Genomic DNA, 22,436 nt, shown 5'->3' with positions numbered 1-22,436 from the left:
ATAATTGTTTTTTTGTGAAATATCCACTCAACAGCTGCCTCCTTGGTCGAGGGGCAAGGCTCTTGACTACGAATTAGGAGGTTGCAAGTTCAAATCCTGACAAGCGCAAAATAAATTTGTTTAAAATAATGTATGGTACATTTTCGACAGGTTTCGGAATGCACGATTCTGTCAGTTTCAATGGCTTTAGCCATTTGGTGGTCATATCTGAATATCCTTCGACTCTTCACTACTTCAGCCTCACAAAATACCCCAATTGGAGATGAAATACTTTCGCAGGCTCCAGATGGTTGAGAGCAGTTGGGGCTCTTGTGTGGTATTCACAAAAAAGGGCATATTACAAAGCTGGAAAACAAATAAGAACTGTAGCAATATTACAAATAAAAATGCTTGTCACTGGGATTTTTAGTGTTGGTGATTTTCACCTTCGAGAAAATTAATTTTAAAATGCACACACATACTCCTTCCCCTTGTCCTTTGTCCTTGGGTCGGGGACCCATCGCATCGATAAGGCGCCTCCAGGGGTCCCTGTACTGTGCTACTCCAGGGCCTCCGTCAACCTTTCAACTGTGAACGGGAGACCCCAAGGCCGAAAATTGAATATCATGTTCAGTAAAAGTTCCCTGGTTTCCGAGTTAGTTGACGTTGCCCACTCTCTGCTTCCTTGACCATCAATAAAGCAGTTTTTTCACTATGTTTTTAATTTACAGTAACAGTAGTGCCATCAGATATACCAAACCTTTTTTGCGTTTCTGCTGTAGAAAGTTTAAGTACTTTTTTACACTAATTCGTGGTGTGAAATTATTTATGGAGACCTTGGTGGCTATGTGGCTAAAAAGTTGCTTGTTTAGTAAAGATTCTAAATTGGTTAATTACGTGCTGCTTATTTTTTAGAAACAAGAATTATTATTTCTGATAAGGATATATAGTTGCAGAAAAATATTTTTCTAATTTATATTACATCCATTCCACGTCACACGCGTGAAAATCAAAGTGGTAGATGGATACCACCAGTTGGAAACGAAACTTTGAATGGCTTTAGTCGTGTTTAGTGGCCAGATCAGAATAGCTAAGTACTTTCCCACGTTCCTTCTTCCGATCTCATTCCCCTCCTTACACCTTGAAGCCTGGCAACATACCCCTTTTGGGGATTCTTATTGACTCCGGTTAGCAGATCAATAGTTTTTCAATAGAATTCTTTTATTGATCATAGATGATCATATTTCAAAAAGAGTTTAAGTAAGTATAAGTTTCCTACTACTGTTTTACAGTTTATTTATGGAAAATAAAATTCTGAAGAGATCCGTTTTCAATTTCACTCTGAATTATATTCAATTGTTTTTGTCTTTTCCGTCTTGCGGGAGTTTATTAGAAGCTTTAAGATTTTGAACATCAGAGCGCTATCTCAAACTATTACTACAAAAAGCGCTTTGGATCCTTCAAAATTTCAAAAGACCGCAGATGTTGATGGAAAAGACGCTCAGAGAATTCTTGAAATTCTGAAACGAAAATTTGTGGAAATTTATGACGCCATAAGATAAACACAATCATGCCCGCTGAGAATTTAGAAATGTTATAAGAGCAATAATTACATGTCATGGTCATACGTCAAAATTGATATTCAAAATCATTTTAAATTAGTGTATTACAGCTGCCTTGAGGTAGTTTTTCAAAACGGTAGGATTGGGCGCGAATTCGAGTAATCTATAAGTATGCTACCTGTTGTATGCTGATGATGCAGTGCTGATTGCTAACAGTATGGAAGATTTACAGTCTCTCTTGTCTAGGATGAACGAAGTATGTATGAAGAATGAGTTAATGATGAATGAAAGTAAGTCTAAAGTAATGATGTTAGAAAGAGAGAGTACGAAAAGAGTGTGCAATATAGTTGTGAATGGGGAATGCAGGTGGATGAGTTTGTGTATTTAGCAAGTATGTTTACGAGAGATGGGAAGGCTGACTGAGTTATTGAACGAAGAGTAAATGAGGTAATTAATCTATTTTAACAGCTCTGGTGAACAGTGGAAAAAAAACTATTTGTTGTATGGAGATTTTCAGGAAATCCGTGCAGCGCACGGCCAAACTGAAATTTCCTGAAAATCTTCATCCAAAAACTAGAACTTTCGTAAAAAATAAAAATGGTTTTTAGCTTCAACAACATAAGTAATGTCGAATTTTTCAAACTTGGCACTTTATCGCACTGAAAATTCGCGAGCCACAGTGAAGTTAATAAGTTTTCACGGACATCAGGATTGCAAATGTGTTCGTCGAGCAGCTTATGTACTACTACTACCATTGTATTTTAATTATTTTCAATGTTGAATTTCTATTAATTGGATTTTTATTCCTGTGTCTCCTATTTGTACTTATGGCACTTCATAATGTATTAAGAAAATATTATAATAATCTACCCACTGTATGAGTTTAAGCTACCCACATGTTGAGTTAAAACTCCAAGCAATATTAGTTTAAGCTTCACATAATATTATGAGTATTATAAGTTATGGTATAAGTATAAGCCTTTGAAAGGGAGGTCACCAGTTTCCGCCGTAAGAAAATAGTTTCCTTAATGACAAGGGAAATCGACCCTTCGTGTGAGGAATGGACTTAATCCGAAGTCATGGACACCGAAACCTTTACGAAAAATGTGCGAAATGGCATTTCACGTGAATTTCATTCGAATTTTATACCAGTTTCTACACGTTTTTTGCCTCAAATGCGGAGTTATAAAAATGAATTAAGAAAAGTACCTACATCCGTTAGTGTGATATCTGAAACGGAAAAAACTCTTTAGTTTGTATTTGAGAGGCAACTCAGATTCGATATTATTTCATTACAATCTTAAAATTAACACTAAATTCTTGCAGAGAGTTACAATTTATTATAAATTAGCGAATTATAGCAGAAAATCTTTACTTTTTAGCATCAACACCAGTAAAAATATAGGACTAGCTTCATGAATTTTAGACAACTTCTTATATAATTTTTTTATATACTTTGACTTATTTTTCAGATCGCAACTTATTTTTCATCGCGTTTTACTATCCATTTCATAAAAAGACAAGACGCAAATAGTTATTTTTTTTTAATTTAAATGAAATAAATAACTTTGTAAATGATGCTAATTAATCAGCATGTTTTAAAACTAGTGGTTTCTTCTTCAAGATACGTTTATTTATAAGTTTTCAATACGTTTATTCTGACAAAGAAACCATTGCTTTTTAAACATATCGATCCTTTTTGATTAAAAAGTCGAGTATAGAAAGTTATTTTTTTAGTTAAATTAAAAAGACGCCACTAAATAAATTTACTATTATTGAAAGTTAAATATATTTATGTTATCTCAAATTATTTATTTTAAAAAATATATGTTATACTTGCGGCACGTTCGAAAGTGGAAGATACGCTCAGTGTCGCCCGCTGTAATACCACTATTCAGAATTGAAACTTTGCTTGAAATGGCTTATGGTGACCAGATCTGAATCTCCAGGTTCTCTCCCATATTCCTCTTACTCGTCTCCTTTCCCTGCCCCACTACCCCCATCTTCACAAGATACCCCAATTGAGGATGCTATGGTCTCGTATCTAAAAAATGATCAGACCATAGCATCCTCAATTGGGGTATCTTTCACTCTCACAAGATACCCCAATTGAGGATACTATGGTATCATATCTAAAATATTATCAGACCATAGCATCTTCAATTGGGTAATCTTTCACTCTCACAAGATACCCCAATTGAGGATGCCATGGTCTCATATATAAAAAAAATATGAGACCATGTCATCCCCAATTGGGGTATATTTCACCCTCTCAAGATACCCCAATTGACGATGCTATGTTCTCATATCTAAAAAAATATGAGACCATAGCATCCTCAATTGGGGTATAATTCACCCTCAATTGGGGTGTCTTTCACCCTCACAAGGTACCCCAATTGAGGATGCTATGGTCTCATATCTAAAAAAATATGAGACCATAGCATCCTCAATTGGGGTATCATTCACCCTCAATTGGGGTGTCTTTCACCCTCACAAGGTACCCCAATTGAGGATGCTATGGTCTCATATCTAAAAAAATATGAGACCATAGCATCCTCAATTGGGGTATCATTCACCCTCAATTGGGGTGTCTTTCACCCTCACAAGATACCCCAATTGAGGATGCTATGGTCTCATATCTAAAAAAAAACTAAAGAATAAGTAAAACTAAGGCATCCCTATTTGTGGAATGTTGTGAGGGTGAAAGAAGTGGGGTAGGAAACGAAAATGATGGAGAGGACAGTTGGGAAGTAACTACTTGGTAATACATCAAATCTGGCTAAACCCATTTCAAGGAACCTTTCATTCAAAACAGTGGCCTCTGATCTAGGCGATACTGAAAGAATTTTTCAGAGTAGTTCTGTATATGTTCCGTATTTTAAGCCGAGACACAATTTTTGTAGTTACCCTTTTCTGTGATTACCGCACAAGAGTTCCAACTGCTCCCAACTATGGGGATATGCTGTGAGTCACGTGATTAAATTGAGTGGATAGGTTAGTAATAAGAGAAGGAAGAGAAGGGTGGAGAAGTACCTGGATATTGAGATCTGGAAACTAAACATGACTGAAAATGTAATTTTATTTATTTATTTCACGCCTATTAAGGCTTTTACATACACATATATATATATATATATATATATGTAAAATATTTACGAAATTATACATGAAAATAGTGCAGGAAACGACCATTTAAACAATTGCAGAAAAATAAATATAAAGTCAAAATATCATTGAACTTGATCTACACAGCATGCAGGCACAAAACATAAAAAATCCAAAATATTTTTTTCTGTTTCAGTTGACAAAATTATTATATGTTAGTCAAATCAAACTAAATACCTTTATTAAAATATTCCACTACTTGATGAAAAAAACTTCAAAAGGGTATGCTTATTGATGTACTAAATATATCAACAACATCGTAGTATTTGTTTCCTAGCTGTTGAATCCGTCGCATAGGAGTGTGATATTGGGACGTTGATATAGAATTGCTACAATAATATGGTAGGTACTGTCTTGTAACCGACCTGCTTGGAGTATGAAAAGAGATTACATAATATAATAAATCAGGAGTATCAAACATTGAATTTATGATTTTATACAAACAGGTTAAATCGTAAATAATTCTGCGATCAGATAATTTTATTAAATTTAATGAACAAAGTACGTTATCGTAATTTAGGTTTTCTCTGTGAATGGCCATTTTAAATTTTGATAAACATGTTTGATCTTCGATTGAATCTTGTGCTATGTATACATACGCTAAATGGTAGAATCTTAATTTTCTTAAGGCATAGTTTTTGGCTGCTATGATTGCAAGATTCTTCTCAAATTAAAGCCGATACGAACGAATCTTTTCCTGATTCGTTTATATTGTTTTCAATGATTAAATATTACAATTCCAGTTATTACTAAATAAGTTATTCCAGCATAAAAATATGGCTTGTCGCTTTAATTTTGATTCTCTGGCTGTAAAATTTGTAAAGAACGCCAATGCAGTCAGCTTTCAAAATCAAAATGGGTTACTTTTGTGAAATTATTTGTCTACGACAATGTTATGTAATGGAACGCATAACTGGAACATTATACGCCTTGTTAATGCGGTTGAACTTTTCCTTGGATATTGTCCAAAACTTCTGCGAAATCTTCTATAACATCGTTAAATCCCAGACAGTGAGACGCTTCCAGAGAATATCAGATCCTGTTGCTAGCAGCGCTTACATAATATAATATAACCACCAAAGAGATAAACTTACAGACAGGGCCGGCCCTGAGCCAAACGGCGACTGGCGCTAGTTACATTTCGACGTCCCTTGTGAAAACCAGTGGACGCCTGCGTAGATGATCAGCTCAATCATTAATATTCCAGATGATTTGTATTTTTGTGTAGCGCCGTTTTTGTAAAAAATAATAACAACGGTGATGTGTTAGGACTGTTACACTGATAAAACTTACTGATATTTTAATTTATTCAAAATCTTGTCAAATTATTCCCTTTCCTGTTAAAAACTGACTAGAGGCCTATAATGAATGATTTAACAAACTATCAGTAAAGCGCGAATATTTTATGAGGAAATCGGAACACGTGTTCTTCAAAATAATAATATTTTCACACCTCGTCCATTACATTTATTCGGACAAGGTCACCTGTTATATATATACTATTTTTTTTATCCAGAAATGTTCATGCAGTCATATTTTAGCAGTATCTTCATAAAAAAAAAGCCATACTCATTTTTCTCCGTGCAGGTGTTAGGTATTATCAACGCCTTGGCGCTTTGAAAATTCGGCGCCCGGTGCGGACTCCTTTAATTGCGCCAGCGTAGTGCCAGCCCTGTCTCTAGAAAGGAATGTTTACTCAAAGTAAGTTCAATTTTAACTCTCTTCAGGTGAACATGAACAAAAATTTTCTTCAAAATTCGAAGAATAGTCGTTCTATTTCATGTTTTATTACTTTGAATATACGATTTAAGAAGTGTTAGAAAGAAATAACACCACTCTATGTATTTGCATCTAAAAGCTTACAAAACACTTTCAAATAATTGTAATATATTCCAAAAAGTCGTCGATTGTAGTTTTGTCAAGGATTATTTTTATTTGAATTGAAATAAAGTGAAGTAACATTTATTATTTAATAAAATATGTTTTTTAGTTTCGTTTAAAGTGGCATTTTTACATTTTACAAGAAACTACGATAGGTAAGCGACAACACAATATTTGATATCATATTTTTAATTCCATAGGTCAGTTAGTAACATTTAACTTTCGACTGCTTTCAAAACCAGTTATTCATTTAAAAAAATAGCGAATCAATTAGATTCACAAATATCTGGTAATAAAACATAAAAAAATTCATACAGTACGGAATTTAAAGCCCGCAAAGACTTGCGGCGTGACGCTAGAAGGAACGAATGCAGTGATGCCAACCAAGCAGGGCGTTCGAAAATAATTCGAATTAATTTGTGGATAGGTACTTTTTACATGCTGGTTTTATTTTTATTATCATGTAACTGTTTATTCGAAATTCAAACGTTTGACATTTGAATTACGTGCTTTTGTTTACACGTAGAATTTATTATCATAGCTGTGTCGACGGTTTTTCAAATCTGTTATCTGTAAGTAAGTACTGTTGAACTTTCTTCCAGTCTAATTAACATTGTTTGTCATTTAATAATCAACTTATTTAAACAAAATTCCTGAATAGACTAGAAAACCATAAAAATACGTAAAGAATGTTCATCTAATGAAAATTAATATTATGCTATTACTATACTTTGTGTAGGTTTTTATTTATCAACCGAATAGCCATAAATCATGAAAAATTTTAGATTTTAATAACATTCTTTTTGACAGTTAGGGGAATGGTTTAGCTCAGTTTAGCGTCTCTCTGAAAACTATAGTGCGTATTTATGAGAAAAGTGTCTAAGATACCATTTAAATTAATTATTTTTGGGATAATATCAAAGAATATCAATTTCTGAAACTTGAAGCCACTACGAAAGAAGGTAAGACCATTGCTTATTTTGTATTTCACATAAATTGAATGTTTTTAAAACTATATTAACGACTTCTGCTGTCGTCAATGGTGTGATTATTGATAAACTTGTCGAAATCTACACTTCACGCAAATATATTAAACACTAGCTGTACCCTGCCACGTTGCTGGGGCTAAGTATCTGTGTGCAGATAGAGAAACAATTGCGCGTATTGCTTTTACGTCGAATAGATAGCGCAGCGTTTTAAAAAGCGTGTTTATACTTGCCACAGATGACATCTATATAATATAGGTATATAAAAACGGTTATTATTTTTCTCTTATTCCGCTTCACTCTTAATACGCAATATTTCACTTTCAAATAAATGGATTTAGCTATATTAATTCAAAACATGATTTATTATGTCGGGGGAGACGGAAAAATTCGAACTTTTAATTTTAATTTCGTTTATTAAGTCACTTACGCGATATGTCAATTAGTATGCGGCGCCGTTATAGTCGCAGCCGACGGCGACTATGTTCATATCAAGAGTTGGATTATATTCATAATATCGTATTAGAATTAAATCACAAACCAGTCTATACAAACCTAGCGTAGCCCACAAACTACTTGAAACTGGGATATAACTCTAAAGGGGACGAGATTCCAGATTTTGAACAAACGAACATTTATAGTTTTATTTATGTAGATAGAAGAATGCACCAGGGCCGGCACTATACAGGCGCAATTGGAGTAGCAACGAGTTCATCGCCGTTGGAATTTCTTCATAAAAACGCCACTACACGAATGCAAAAATCATCCAAACATTATTGATAACAGTGATCTCCTTCCTACCACCTTGGGCCAAGGCATCTACTGGTTTTGACAAGAGGCGACAAAATTTAAATTGCGCCAGCGCCGTTTGGCTGAGGGCCGGTCCTGAATAGCACATGGTTTCATTTTAATTAAGAGGAAGCTATAAGCCAAAAATGTGTATATTCTTGGTATACCTTATAATGTGGGTAATAGGCATTAAAATCGCTTGACAAACGGAGTCTAGAAACATTCGATTTCAAGCACAAAACTGGTTTTTATTTATTTTGTAAATAATTTTATAAGAGAGCAAAAAAGTTAATCAAGTGAAACTGTCACAGATAATTTTAGCTATAATACTGCATTTTTTTAAAGTTTACTATCCATTATGCGTTCGTACATTTCTATTGAACAAATATTTTTTTTAGTAGTTTACATTTATATTTTTTCTTGAGTAATTATTTTTTTATTTGTATTCTACTCAAGCGAAACGATAGGAAATTTTTCAATTTATCTAAAACATATTTTTTGATATTCATAATGTAGGTACACCAATTCGTTATGAAGATTAATCAAAATAGTGATTTGGCACTAAGCTTCGCCTTAATACAAAAAACAACTATTTATATCGGGGGAGATAGTAAAAAATGCATTAAAGTTCCTTTTTTTCTCAATCAAAGTTTAGTTTGAAGGTTAAAAAGTACACAAAAGATATTAAAATAAGTAAAAACTTACAACCTGAAAACCTATTTTGTGCATCTTTAATTAAATATTGTCTCCATTATAACGAATTGGTGTACATTATGAATACCAAAAAATATGCTTTAGATAAATTGAAGGTTTTCCTATCGCTTCGCTTGAGTAGAATACAAATAAAAAATAAGTTACTCAATAAAAAATATAAATGCAAGCTACTAAAAATTATTTTTTTTCATTATTAATGTATGAACGCATAAAGGAAATAGCTTTAAAAAATACAGTATTATAGCTAAGATTATCTGTAACAGTTTCACTTGATTAATTTTTTTGCTTTCTTATAAAATTATTTACAAAATAAATAAAAACCAGTTTTTTTACTTGAAATGGAACGTTTCTAGACTCCGTTTATCAAGCGATTTTAATGCCTATTACCTACGATATAAGGTATACCAAGAATATACACATTTTTGTCTTGTAGCTTCCTCTTAAGTTGGAAGGGCTATTTATATTTTTTGCGTACTAAACGTGAAGTTCATTATTCATTCATGTTTTAAACCAAAATAAGGTAGAACCTTGTCTAATTTTACGTTTCATATAAAAATTTAATGCTTATAAAAGTAATTTGATGACTTCTGTTCTAATGACGTAGTTATGGCTATTTATTTTAAAAGTATAACTAATTTCGCAATTTGGGGAAGCGGTAGGAGTACCAAGTGGTTTACTATATTTGGTGACTTAGCAGGGGTGCCGGGGTTCTCAGGAGTGAGGTTTTCCCTTTTTTACTTAATTTTTAATTTTTTTTACTTAATTCCCCACATGAGGCCCTGAGGTCATAATTTGTCATCAATGAAATCGATGAAAAAAAATATTTTTAACCTAACCTAACCTAACCTAAACTAACCTAATTAACCCAGTAAAAATTTTTTTTGTTTCATCACTTTCCATGACTTTATATAACTTTTCAAAGATGTGATGAATTTTCATTGTGATGATTTATCCGGTCACCTCAAAAATGTTATCTGGTTAGACAGTCTGTTTTACAAAAACATTATTTATTTGCTAAAAATCAAGTTATTACGAAAATAGTTTCAGCTGGCATACGGCGGGTGATTGTCATTTTACCCGTGATATTTCAAGAGTTAATGCGACCTCTGGATTCGTAGTCGAAAATCTTAACCGCAAATAATCGCCCTGGTGAGCAAAATTCGAAAAATAAAGCTTCAATTGGAAGGTGGGTTTGGGTACCGTCGCCCCTGAACCATTTATTGGATAACTAACACCTCTGCCATAAGTCACCCCAAGTGGTGTGCTACGTTTGGTGACTTTGGCGTGTTCTTGGGGTGAGGTTTGTCTTGGTTTTGATGCGTCTCCTGCGTGGATCGAGAGAGACTGGTTGAGGAAGGCCTTTGGACCTCTAATCAACCCATCGCCTTGCACCGCAGTGGGAGGGATGGATTCATACGTCCATCTGTACTCCAATGGATGTCATCGTACCTGTCTGGACGAGTAGCTTCAGTAACTTTCAATAAATATACATCACCTGAAACTCCCATCGAATTTGGAGTTCCCCAGGGTTCTGTACTTGGTCCCATTCTCTTCATTCTATATACTAATCGTCTCGAACGACTCATTCACTCAGCTGGCTTTGAATCACAAGGCTACGCGGATGATCGTTTGATTTTCAAGTTTTGCTCCCCGGATGAAAAAGATGTCCTTAAAAACGAGGTGGTTAGTTTCATTGACACGGTTTCAAGTTGGATGTCTGTTAATAAACTCAAACTTAATCCGACAAAGACGGAATTTATTTGGATAGCTTATCCTGGAAGACAAGCCCTCATCGACTCCAGTCCAATCCGTATTCAGAATACAAATATAATCCCTTCTACGGAAATAAAATTTCTAGGTTTCACTTTAGATAATTGTCTTTCTCTTGAATCGCAAATTTTAAAAACTGTAAGGGCTGGCTTTTTCCATCTAAGGCAGATAAAATCAATTAGGAGATGCTTTCCCTCTGATGGAGCAAAATCACTCATAAATTCGTTCGTTGTCTCGCGTATGGACTATTGTAATAGTGCATATGCTGGCCTACCTAAAAAACAATTCAACAGAATCCAGTCCGTTTTCAATGCTGCGGCGAGAATGATTTTTTGGTGAATCTAAGCATTGTCGTATAACCCCGCTTCTAAGGGATCGTCTTCATTACTTCGATGCCCTAAAAGAATAGAGTTCAAGATCTGCTTAATGACCTTCAAAGCATTGCAGGGAATGGCGCCAGCCTATATATCGGAATTATGTGTCCCACAAAACCTAAGCGATAGACAGCTTACTCTGAGGTCAGCAGATCTAGATGTTACCAATCGTTTAATCGAACTCTCTCGGTCTAATCGAGCTGTTTACTATGATCGCTCTTTTCGTGTAGCTGGCCCACTCATTTGGAATAAACTTCCACCAGCCCTTACCAATATACAAAATTTGGCTGAATTTAAACGGGTTTTCAAAACAAAATTATTCAAAAAATCATATTTAATAATATAAAAATCATTTATATTCTCATGAATCTAAGCTTCTTTTCAATATACTATAATAAACCAGGTTTTGAAGTATCCGGAAATTGTTTGGTTTCGGTTTCCTCCTTATTGGACTTTTATGTTTAATGTCCACCTATTAGATAATATTTTAATGCTTTCCTGTTATAATATTTTAATTTTAAAGTTCTTATTTTTCGTTCACTGTTATTGTCTTTTATTGTTGTCCTCTAAATTGTGCCTTCCTTCTAAATTCCTCTTGTTGTTAAATTTTATTCTCTGCTTTTGTGTAAACCGTTTATTCTTTATTTCATATTATGTTATTAATTTTTTTTTAAAGGAACACAATTTTTGATTTTTAAGTTTATTATAGTTAAGCGCACTTGAAGTGAAACAACACAAAACTGCGCTATATAAATACTATGTTATTATTATTATTATCAGTCCTGGACACACTAACACCAGATTTTTACCCACCTCTAATACCCAGAACTTCCTCTCCTCCCTTTCCTTACAAAGACCCTCCACACAGCATCCACTGAGATGACCCGTGTCGAACTAATGTAAAAAAAGCCTGTAACAGCTATGACTGTGTTTAGTAACTACATTTTCTAACGGGCAAAGAATTGTCTAATATTCCGTTTTGCCTGCGCCTTCTCTCATTCTCACAACATTCCCAACATTAATGATGTCATATTCCTACTGGCTGTTGTTTGGAATCAAAAAAATAAAACCATTAAAAGAGGTCTGCAGGCCATGGTCATAAATCACTTAATTTCTTTATGGGAGTTATTTCTTCCAGTGGAAAGTGCGAAACTGAAATAAAAAAGTTTTTTGAGGTCATTAAAACGGTATAAAAATATTTTCATGCTTCAAGACGAAATTTCAAATATTATTATTAAATCATTAGATTTAATTCAAGACTCTAACAGCCTTACTTAAAAATTAAATAAATATTTTATACAATTGATAAACAACCGTGTTTTTAAAATCCTTATTTTTTTTTATTTTTTATGTGACACCTCACAAGAGTGTCCCTGCCTGTGCAGTTCACAGACAGGGGAACTATGTCACCACCCGGTTGGGCGGCGTTGTGAGGCGGAGTAATGTAGGGGCTGTAGGAAGGGATTTGTTAATGCGGGCCTTGAAGAGGCTCGGATTATAGGAGGGAGGAAAAACAGATGCCGGTAGCTCGTTCCACATACGAGCCGACTTACACAAAAACGAGTCGTAAAAACGGCCCGTTCTCATGAAGCCAACGTCAACCGTGAACGGGTGTTCAGTTCGTGTCCGTCGAGTTTCGCGCACGTGCACCGGTGCATCAGGAATCAATGCTGCTAGCTCCTTGGAGCAGGCTCCATTGAAATACCTGTAGAACAGACACAGCATGCCTACATTGCGTCTATGCATCAGAGAAGGCAATCGGTCTGTTAACAACGGATTGTCAATCAGACGGATCGCTCTCCTTTGCACAGACTCAAGCAGGTTTATCAAGTATTTTGGGGCACCAGCCCAAAGGTGGCTCCCAAATTCAATAGTTGGGCGGACTTGAGACTTGTACAGGGTCAGCAGCTGGTCACATAGATAGGTTACTAATATAAACTCACATTTAACGGCCATAATAATAGTTCATGGAAAGATATATACATAGCCTACACAGCCAAAGAACATTATTTATCTGTTGTATAAACTAGAAAATTATATACATTGCCCACACAGCCAAATAAGGTTGTTTATCTGTTGTATAAACTTGAATATTATATACATTGCCCACACAGCCAAAGAAGGTTGTTTCTCTGTTGTATAAACTTGAAAATTATATACATTGCCTATACAGCCAAAGAAGGTTGTTTATCTGTTGTACAAACTTGAAAATTATATACATTGACTATACAGCCAAAGAAGGTTGTTTATCTGTTGTACAAACTTGAAAATTATATACATTGCCTATACAGCCAAAGAAGGTTGTTTATCTGTTGTATAAACCTGAAAATTATCATCGAATTGGGGAATATTTCGAAGGTATTTTAAAAGTGTTATATATTTTAAATCAGGCAGAAGTTGTCCTGCACAGACCGTAACATTTGTGGTATAATGTATTTTTGGATGAGAAATCTGAAAAAAAGATTATAATTCATTGAAAAAAAATTATCTCGACAATAGCACTACTACCTATCGGGTCCAAAAACTATCCTTTCTTTCTAGCTGAAACCAACCATACAAAATTTAATTAAATTCTCTTTTTTGGTTTCGGAGATTAGCTTGTACGAACACAGTGATACGTGATTTTTTTTAATTATCAAGATAACGTAATTCAAGAAACTGGATAACATTACCATTTATATTTTGTATTTTAAATATACCTACTATTATATTTATGAATTATTATATTTTAATATCAAATATGAAAAAGTTTTAATAAATCATATATTTTTGTACTACAAATATATGTGAAATTTTGAAAATACATTCCTTTTATTTAGGGAATCTGCAAGAAATTTATCACTTAACTTTTTATCTCATTTATCCAATAAAACAATTACTATAAAAATTCCCAGAGATTAATGCACATTTTGGATTCATCCCGTGCGCAATATTAACGTTGATTTTTTTTTATTTATATTTACATACACACGTATAAGGCATTTATGTTATTAGAAAGTATCACTTTCGTGAAATCCTTGTTAAATTCACACGGTAACAATCAATTACAAAAGAATATGTCAGAAAAAACCTAACTTTTTCAGGACGGGAACCTCGTGTGTCTACCAAAAGTCTACCAAAATGCGGCGTTGCCAGTGCTTTCGCACCCTGTTAAAGACATTTTTAATGTTCAACTAAAATCACTAAAATCCTGTAAACCTATGTTTCTATTTTTATTTCTCAATATATAACTTCTTTGGAGGATCGCGATAATCGCCAATTCAAATGGGTTGTTAGCTGAATGATTCTGTGGTACTCCAATCCGCAGAATCCAAGGTTGCGTGATTACTCTCGGTGTGTAATAATAAGAATTCGGATATCTTTAATTTAGTTTTTACTTTAACAAAACTCACGTTACAATAATTTTATGAACAAAACAGATCGCGTACGTTAGAGGAGATTAAGGGCTAAACTGGCTAGACCACTGGAGATAGAATGAATTATTTGCCGCGCGAGGTATCACGCGCAGGTTCACAGTGATACCATCCTCACATAAATGTGGGTAAAAGTAATGTTGTCATTATTTGCGGGAGATGTAAACTCCATATAATTTACCCTACACTACTTTAGAACGTTTTACTATGGCATCAGACCTTACGGAGCTTTTCAGTCTGCAAAGCAACTATTTTTGAGCTCACAAACATGTCATTACTACCAAAAGTCATGAATCCTTGAAATATCTTTTAAACTATCAAAATGAGCGTACAAAGTTGCGCATTTTCTTATTGTTACATGTTTTTACGTGAAACCGCAGACTAACTGCTCTCAACCTTACACAGCCAGTGAGACTATGGCATCCCCTATGGGGGCATTTTGTGAGGCTGGAGGTAGTTGGGAAGGGAAGAAGATGGGGTAAAGGAATGAGGGGAAGTACCTGGCTGGTACCGGTCATCAAATACGGCTAAATCCATTTCAAACGCAATTTCAATTCTGAATGGTGGTATTATACCAGTCACCGTCATTCCTTGTTCCCACCTTATTTTTTATATTATATTATTTGCTCTAGTACCAATATTTCTTTATTTATTTTATTTAGTACGGTTATTATATACATTTGAAAATGTTTTATCTGCTCAACTAGGAGAAAATCCCGTATTCTGACGGGCAAAATTTAAATAAACTGACATACACATTTTGTACAACTAAAGATAAAAAAAAGAGAGGGAAAGGAAAGAAAGAAAAGAAAGGGAAAAAATAATAAAAAATTAAAATGTATTAAAACCTAAAGAGTTGATGTTTGATTACCAAACTTCTGTCCAACTAGGAGAAAAAGTTAAAAGGGCATAAATAAATAATAATAATAATTTATGGGTCGTAATTACTCTTGAGTATCGCCCTTGTGAAAGATCACCATTCCGAATCAAAATTTAGCTTAAAATGGCTTTAGCCATGTTTGTTTACCAGATCTGAATAGTCAGGTAATAACTTATCCTTCCATTCACCATCCTCTTCAACCTCAGAACATTCAAATTAATCCAAAAATGATTGCCTTTTGCTCTAATGGGTGCGGCCTTTGGCGGCTGTTGAGACTTGCACGGTATTCACTTAACAAAATAATTATAAAACAACATACTACCTAGTGATCATCTGGATCTTGACAGTTCAACAAAAATTACTGTGCATAATTTTTTAGGATTCACTGCCAAAACTTAAAAGTGGCATCATGTCAATAATATTATAAACTATTAATTGCGAATACATATAAACACACTCACACATACACACACACACACACTTATGCAATATACACGTTACCCGGTAATTACTTATTAATTATATAGATATTACTGAATATATAAGACATTACAAGGAAACATATCACGGCTACCTTGAAATATTTAATATCTGTAAATTGTGTCATCACTGTTACCAATGAACTGTTTTTTTCTATAATGTAAAATAAATAAATTACATAACGCATATTTTCATAGAAGAAAATCGATTAACTTCCAACAAACGCCTTTCAAATCGAATCCTTCATTATACGCCTGTCATATTTCAAACCTTTAAACATCCCTCGCGTCATCTTAGCAGATTCCTTCCAACACAATATCACAGCTGATGCGTGAACCCACATAGGTTGCGAGGCCAGACCCGCCTGGGGGGTGAAAAGGGGGAATCGAAGGCAACGTAGAGGGGCTTGGAGGCTCGTGGGGGCGACTCGAACCCCCCCGATCGATAACCCCAACCCTTCATCCCCCGACCTAGAGTGTTGGGGCGCGGGCCAAATAAAACAGAGATTCCGGGTAAATATTGGCGTTTATTTACGCGTTGTCAATTTAGACGCAATGATTCTTTTTGTAAAGTTGCTGTTTTGCACGGAGAAAATTTATCCTGTTAAAAAGTGGTAGCATTCCAATTTCCTGATAAAATATTAGTCATTCAGAACATATCGAGAACACGTGTTCTTTTCCTACTTAACATCATGTGGAAATATCAGTATGTCAATATTAATATCAAAATTTGTATAAACGCGTGTTCTGCCGTCATCTTAAAACATTCGCTTGTAACTGATGCTTTGCAAGGAACTACCGATTTTAACAGGAAAACGAATAATTTGGCCAGATTTTTTTATATGTAGGTATCAGTAATTTTTCTCCGTTTTGGCATCTGGAATTTACAGGGTAAATAAAACCGTCAATTAAGTGTCGACTGTGTTCGCAGTTATTTTGATTGGTTTTATTCGGAAATTTGTCTGTTTGACTAGCTCTACAATTTGTTGGACGATCGCATATATAGGGTTCTCCAATAAGAGGTGTTATTTTGATATTAAATAAAAATACAATTTTTTAATATAAATGATCAAATGTTTATTTTATTATAGAGAGGAAGGTATGCCGTTAATAGTGAAAAATAACATCAGTCAAATGACCACCACAACCACGCCTATAGGAACATATCCTTATCATGAAATTTTCCATAACCAAATCGCAAAGTGGCTGCCTTATGTCCTCGATAACCTCATGAATTCCATATTTGAGGTCTTGAATTGACGCTGGGCTGTTGGCGTAGACTTTTTCTTTCACGTGGCTCCAAAGGAAGAAGTCGCAAGGTGTTAAATCACAAGATCTCGGTGGCCAATTGTGATCACCTCTTCGAGAGATTACACGGTCCGGAAACTTTTCCCGTAAAAGATTAATGGTTTCGTTGCTTGTGTGGCACGTAGCGCCGTCTTGTTGAAAGTAAACGCTGTCCAGATCAATACAATCCAATTTCGGCTATAAAAAATCATTTAATGGCCGGAATTAAATACACATAACACCTCTTATTGGAAAACACTATATTTACACTTCTAGTGGTTACCTACCTAACTACAGTCACTTTACACAGGAGTTATTAATTGTATGTTTCTTCCCATACTTTTTAGACCCTCTCCTATCTAAGGTTGGTTATGATCAGTACTCCATCATGCAAACTGTATATTTTCAAACTATGCTAATCGCTTTTTAATCCCGGGAATTAGCCAATACAAACACTTTCAAGGCTTCTACAAAATTACCGGGTGAATAAAACAGTACCTTCTAATGTTTACAAACAGAGTTTAATTTAATCTTGATTAATTTTTGAGTAATTCTGCCAAATTACGCTTCCTCCATCTTTAGCCAACGTTTCGGACAGCATTACAGTGTCAATCTTCGTGCCACATCTGCCCTGATGATGAATTAAATAAGTAGACTCCAGTCTATTTTAGAATATTCACCCTTGAACTTAGAAACCAGTATTTATTATAAATGTCGTGATCATAGATAAAATAACTGTTCAAATTTGGAATTTTTTCAAACGTCACACGTTAATCGGGTTTGTCGGTTAACATTAAGTCCGTCCCTACACGAGGCGGTGTAAAGTCAACACATTCCAAAATAAATAATTAGCTAGAACTTTAAAGATCCAATAGTACCATTCCTCTTGTAATGCTATGCTGTGCTAGAACATGTGTTATGTGAATACTTTTGAAATACTTTTTGGTGACCTGTTTACGAGTCCACGTAGCGCAAAACTAACCCGTGCGATAGCGACTAAGCTCTTTTTTAATATCTTATAATTTTTATCGGTTTTATACAAAGCTGTATTAATTCTATATATAATAAAATTATAGCCATAAATGTGAGTAAAATCAATGTGTATGCATTTTTTTTCTGGCGAGATATTATTAGGTATTTAAGTAATTAATGTATTTGATGTTTGTTTCCGAAGGCAAGGTATGAGATTAACAAAGGACAGTCGAGGTGTTAAAGTTAAAGTTACAATTTTGACCAAAATCTTTTTTCAACAAACGTAAACCATCATTAATATACCAGTTAGACAAGAGTACAAAAAAACTCCGACGTAAACACAAGCTTTGGATAAAGACACCACACTGGATAAAGATACAAAAAGTGATGGAAACAAAAAATATTTGTCGACAACAGAATTGCACTGAAAATGTGCAAATGGATTAATTACTACTCGTACATCCGTCAAATCATATAACCTCCCGAGAAAATAACGGTGTAAACTCATATCAGTTTTGTGGAGGTTTTCTTCGTAAATCGGCGTTATTCAGTCGTGTATAGTTTTGTGGAGGTTTTCTTCGTAACTCGGCGTTATGCAGTCGTGTTTAGTTTTGTGAAGGTTCTCTTCGTAACTCGGCGTTATTCAGTCGTGTATAGTTTCGTTGAGGTTTTCTTCGTAACTCGGCGTTATTCAGTCGTGTATAGTTTTGTGGAAGTTTTCGACGTAACTCGGCGTTATTCAGTCGTGTATAGTTTCGTGGAGGTTTTCTTCATAACTCGGCGTTATTCAGTCGTGTATAGTTTTGTGGAGGTTTTCTTCGTAACTCGACGTTATTCGGTCGTGTTTAGTTTTGTGGAGGTTTTCTACGTAACTCGGCGTTATTCAGTCGTGTATTTTTAATTAACACAATTCGCTTAACTATCACACGAATATCCACGAAACATTAAACCGAGCGATTTCGTGTACGTGGTTTCACTGCGTTATGTTAAAAATTTTCCTATTAAAGGGCTATTTTTAAACTGTAATTACCTCGTAGTCAATAATTAGAACCAATCATTAACGAGAACAACAACAACAATGGGGTTAACGCCAAAATAGTAAAATGTTGTTAATATGAACTACGACAAGCCTGTGTTGAGTTTATTAATTTTACAAAATAACACAAAGATTATAGATTGAGAGAACAATTTTGTAACATTAATTTTCTACAAATTGGGTACCTATTAAGCTAATTCTAACCAATTCATTACAATATAATGTACTAAACGTGTAGGGTCACCGTATGTTGATAATTTGATATTAAAAAACATAATAAATTAATAATTTAAATAGGACCAGAATCTCAAAAAAAAAATTTCATTGTAAAAGGACAAGAATGAAGAAATATACAGCATATTATTCCATTAATTTAAAAGGACAAAGATGAAAAAAAATGTTGGCAATCTTCGGCTAGCACAAATAATATAACACAAATAATATAATATTATGTTTTTAAATAGGTATACAAGGAATTAGACAACTTAATGCGTTCTGGGAGGTTATTAAATAGAAGTGGAGCCTGATACAAACTTATTTGACCGAATGAAGATTTAGTGTGAATTGCTACAAAGTTCAGACTAGAGCCAATTCTTGTAGTACGAATTTTTCGCGTTCTTTTCGCAATGTTGTTCAAAAATTTGCAAAGCGTCTGTGTGATAAATGGTTGTGTACTGGACGTGAGTCCGCACAAGCCTGTAAATTTGGGCGCCAGGTCCAAACCGTGTTTTCAGCCGATAAGAATGCTCCTTTACGGCCGATAGTGATGATAATTGTAAAGGTTGATGAAGTTTATTGCAATCTGCCTCCCGTACCCTGTGTTCGGTGAATGTTGGGCACTGGGTGTGCTGTTGTCTCTGTTCGCTTCTAGCGTTTGGCGGTTTCCTAACAGGGCCGGCTGATCTTGATCTTGAAGAGGTAAACACCGGAAGATTTGGAGCAGAAGACTAGGCGAGGTGAGGCAGGTAAAGGGCAGGAGTCACTTGTAGAAAGTATTAAAACACTTGTTTGTTGTTAAAGATGAACTAATTTTTTAATTGTGTCGCTGCTTATATCCTATTCGGTCGACTTTCACCCGACATATGGCTGTCGACCAAAAAGGGGTGGGGGATTTTACCCACGCTACATGAGAGTAATGTTTCATATTCATTTTTTCGGTGGGCTTGCTGATGGCGGACGCTTAAATTTGAGACTTACAAAAGATTTTTCAAGCTCGCTTGTGTTGCAATTACATAGTTTTATTACATATTAGTTATAACAATTTGTATCTTGACAACTAGATTTTTAGTTTGTCAAGATATGACAAAAAATAAGACATGATTGTATATTAAAATTGTAAATTTGATCTTGAAGCGATCAAATGTTTAAAATGGTTATGACAGTATTTTTCCGAAGTTTATCGTAACATAGCACTCCGAAAGAGGAAAGATTCATTATGCTACGAGGTTCCTGGATTTTCGTAGAGACAAATATGTAAAATTAATGATAAAAAATGGTTACATTGAAATCGTTAAAAATGGCATTTTAAATATCTCCCCAGTGATAGCATATCGCAAATAGTTTTTATTTGACTACCGCTGAGGAGATGTATAAGTTAAATTGGTATTATCAACATATTTGTAAAATTATAATTGGCTATCAGAAAATTGTATACACAAAACTAAACATCGTTCCGATGGACGGGGTACGCGCGCGATGCGGTATCGATGCTTTTCGGAGTTCGAAATTTTGGGCAAATTCGTCCGAAACGGGCTATAAATGAGCAGTGGCGTGGAGTCGGCACATTTTATAAAAGTAAAGATATTTTTAGAAATGGAAAAATATAGCCAACAACGTCCGTTACAGGTTGTTTTAAATTAATGATAGTACATTCCTTATAAAGCAACTCTTTATGATATCTGATCTGGTTTTCACCCTTTAAGGGTATTATAGGCCATCATTTCAAATTACGGAGAAAGCGAATGTATATATATTTTGTTAAATGGACAAATTTTAGAATTATATGGAAGATTGGAGAAGAGTTCAGACTTAAAAGAGATGAGATATTGAATGGAGTGGAGGCTATTTTATATAAGGCTCGATAGAAGATATTTTTGTTTAGAGAGGGACAACCAAAATATATGTGATCTCAAGTTCCCACTTCTAGACCACAGAATGGACAATCTGAGAAGTCAAGCACGTGAATGTTATAAAAGTGAGAAGGAACGGAACAATGTCCAAATATCATTCAAAAAGTCGGGAAATTATTTTTTTGTAAAAAATGAGGGAATTTCTCGAAAGCACTGTTTTTATGGGATTTTCCTTTGTATTAAGGCATAGCAGGCTCCCTTGGATTGACTAACAATGTGCCAATGTGCGCCAAAACATTGCGGATCCATGTTTGAGGATGGGAAAAATGTCAGATAGAGGAATAATAATAGAGTTAAAAAAACATATATAAATACGTCGATATTCGAATGCCTTACAACAAACAGGAAAAGGAATATTATATATCTGTACATTCATAATTCGAACCTGTCATCTTCTTTTTGTTTTCATTTGAAGTAATTCAAATTTGATAATGTTATTATTACGTTCTGCAAATATTTTATCTTATGACAGCTCTTGTGACAGCTGTTTCGGCATTTTTAAACTATTTAGGTACGACGAATTTATATGAATGTATTTAACCCTTCCCTATTTGGTTCCCCCCCCCCCTTCCCTCATTTATGATGACTGGTTTGTCTCAATTGCTTTATAATCACGGGAATGATTCTATTTAACACATAATTCTATGAAACATCCGTTAACAGTTGTGTTTCATAATATTATAATAATATTCGTTTCAGTCTAAGACGGCTCGGGTGTGGAACGAGCTACCGGTACATAGCATAGCATAGTACAGTTATTAATTACATAATATTTGTATTTGATGTACCCCCATAAATAAGCAGGGCTTGTGTGTATGGGGGTGTTGTTATATTAGTTTATATTTGGTACGATTCAGTTCAACTGTTCGGAATACTTTTTAAGGTGGCTTTTGAATTCGTTTATATTTGCATTCATGTTTCTAATTTTTCTAGTAATGAGTTAAAAAATTTAACTGTGAGATATTCATGGTTGAACTGTCCTATTGTTTTTTTACATTTAGGAAGTAGTAGTAGGAAGTA

General features: G+C 34.5%; 1 protein-coding gene across 2 annotated transcripts in view; it reads left to right on the top strand.

The window, feature by feature from the left end:
- Positions 1-22,436, top strand: part of LOC149411717 (putative sodium/potassium/calcium exchanger CG1090) — a 128,272-nt gene that overhangs the window by 4,139 nt on the left and 101,697 nt on the right. The window contains exon 1 of one of the 2 annotated variants that reach the window (XM_089646939.1): positions 6,325-6,407. The exons of the other annotated variant lie outside the window; for it this stretch is intronic. The gene's annotated coding sequence lies outside the window, so the exon portion shown is untranslated. Of the gene's footprint in view, positions 1-6,324; positions 6,408-22,436 lie in introns of those variants that run through there. 2 annotated transcript variants of the gene reach the window in all.

The sequence above is a fragment of the Hesperophylax consimilis genome, chromosome 25, assembly GCF_061612785.1.
Source record: "Hesperophylax consimilis isolate HC1 chromosome 25, BYU_Hcon_1.0, whole genome shotgun sequence".
NCBI lineage: Eukaryota > Metazoa > Arthropoda > Insecta > Trichoptera > Limnephilidae > Hesperophylax > Hesperophylax consimilis.
Note: the sequence above shows the minus strand (reverse complement) of the source record. Positions and strands in the feature narration are given on the sequence as shown.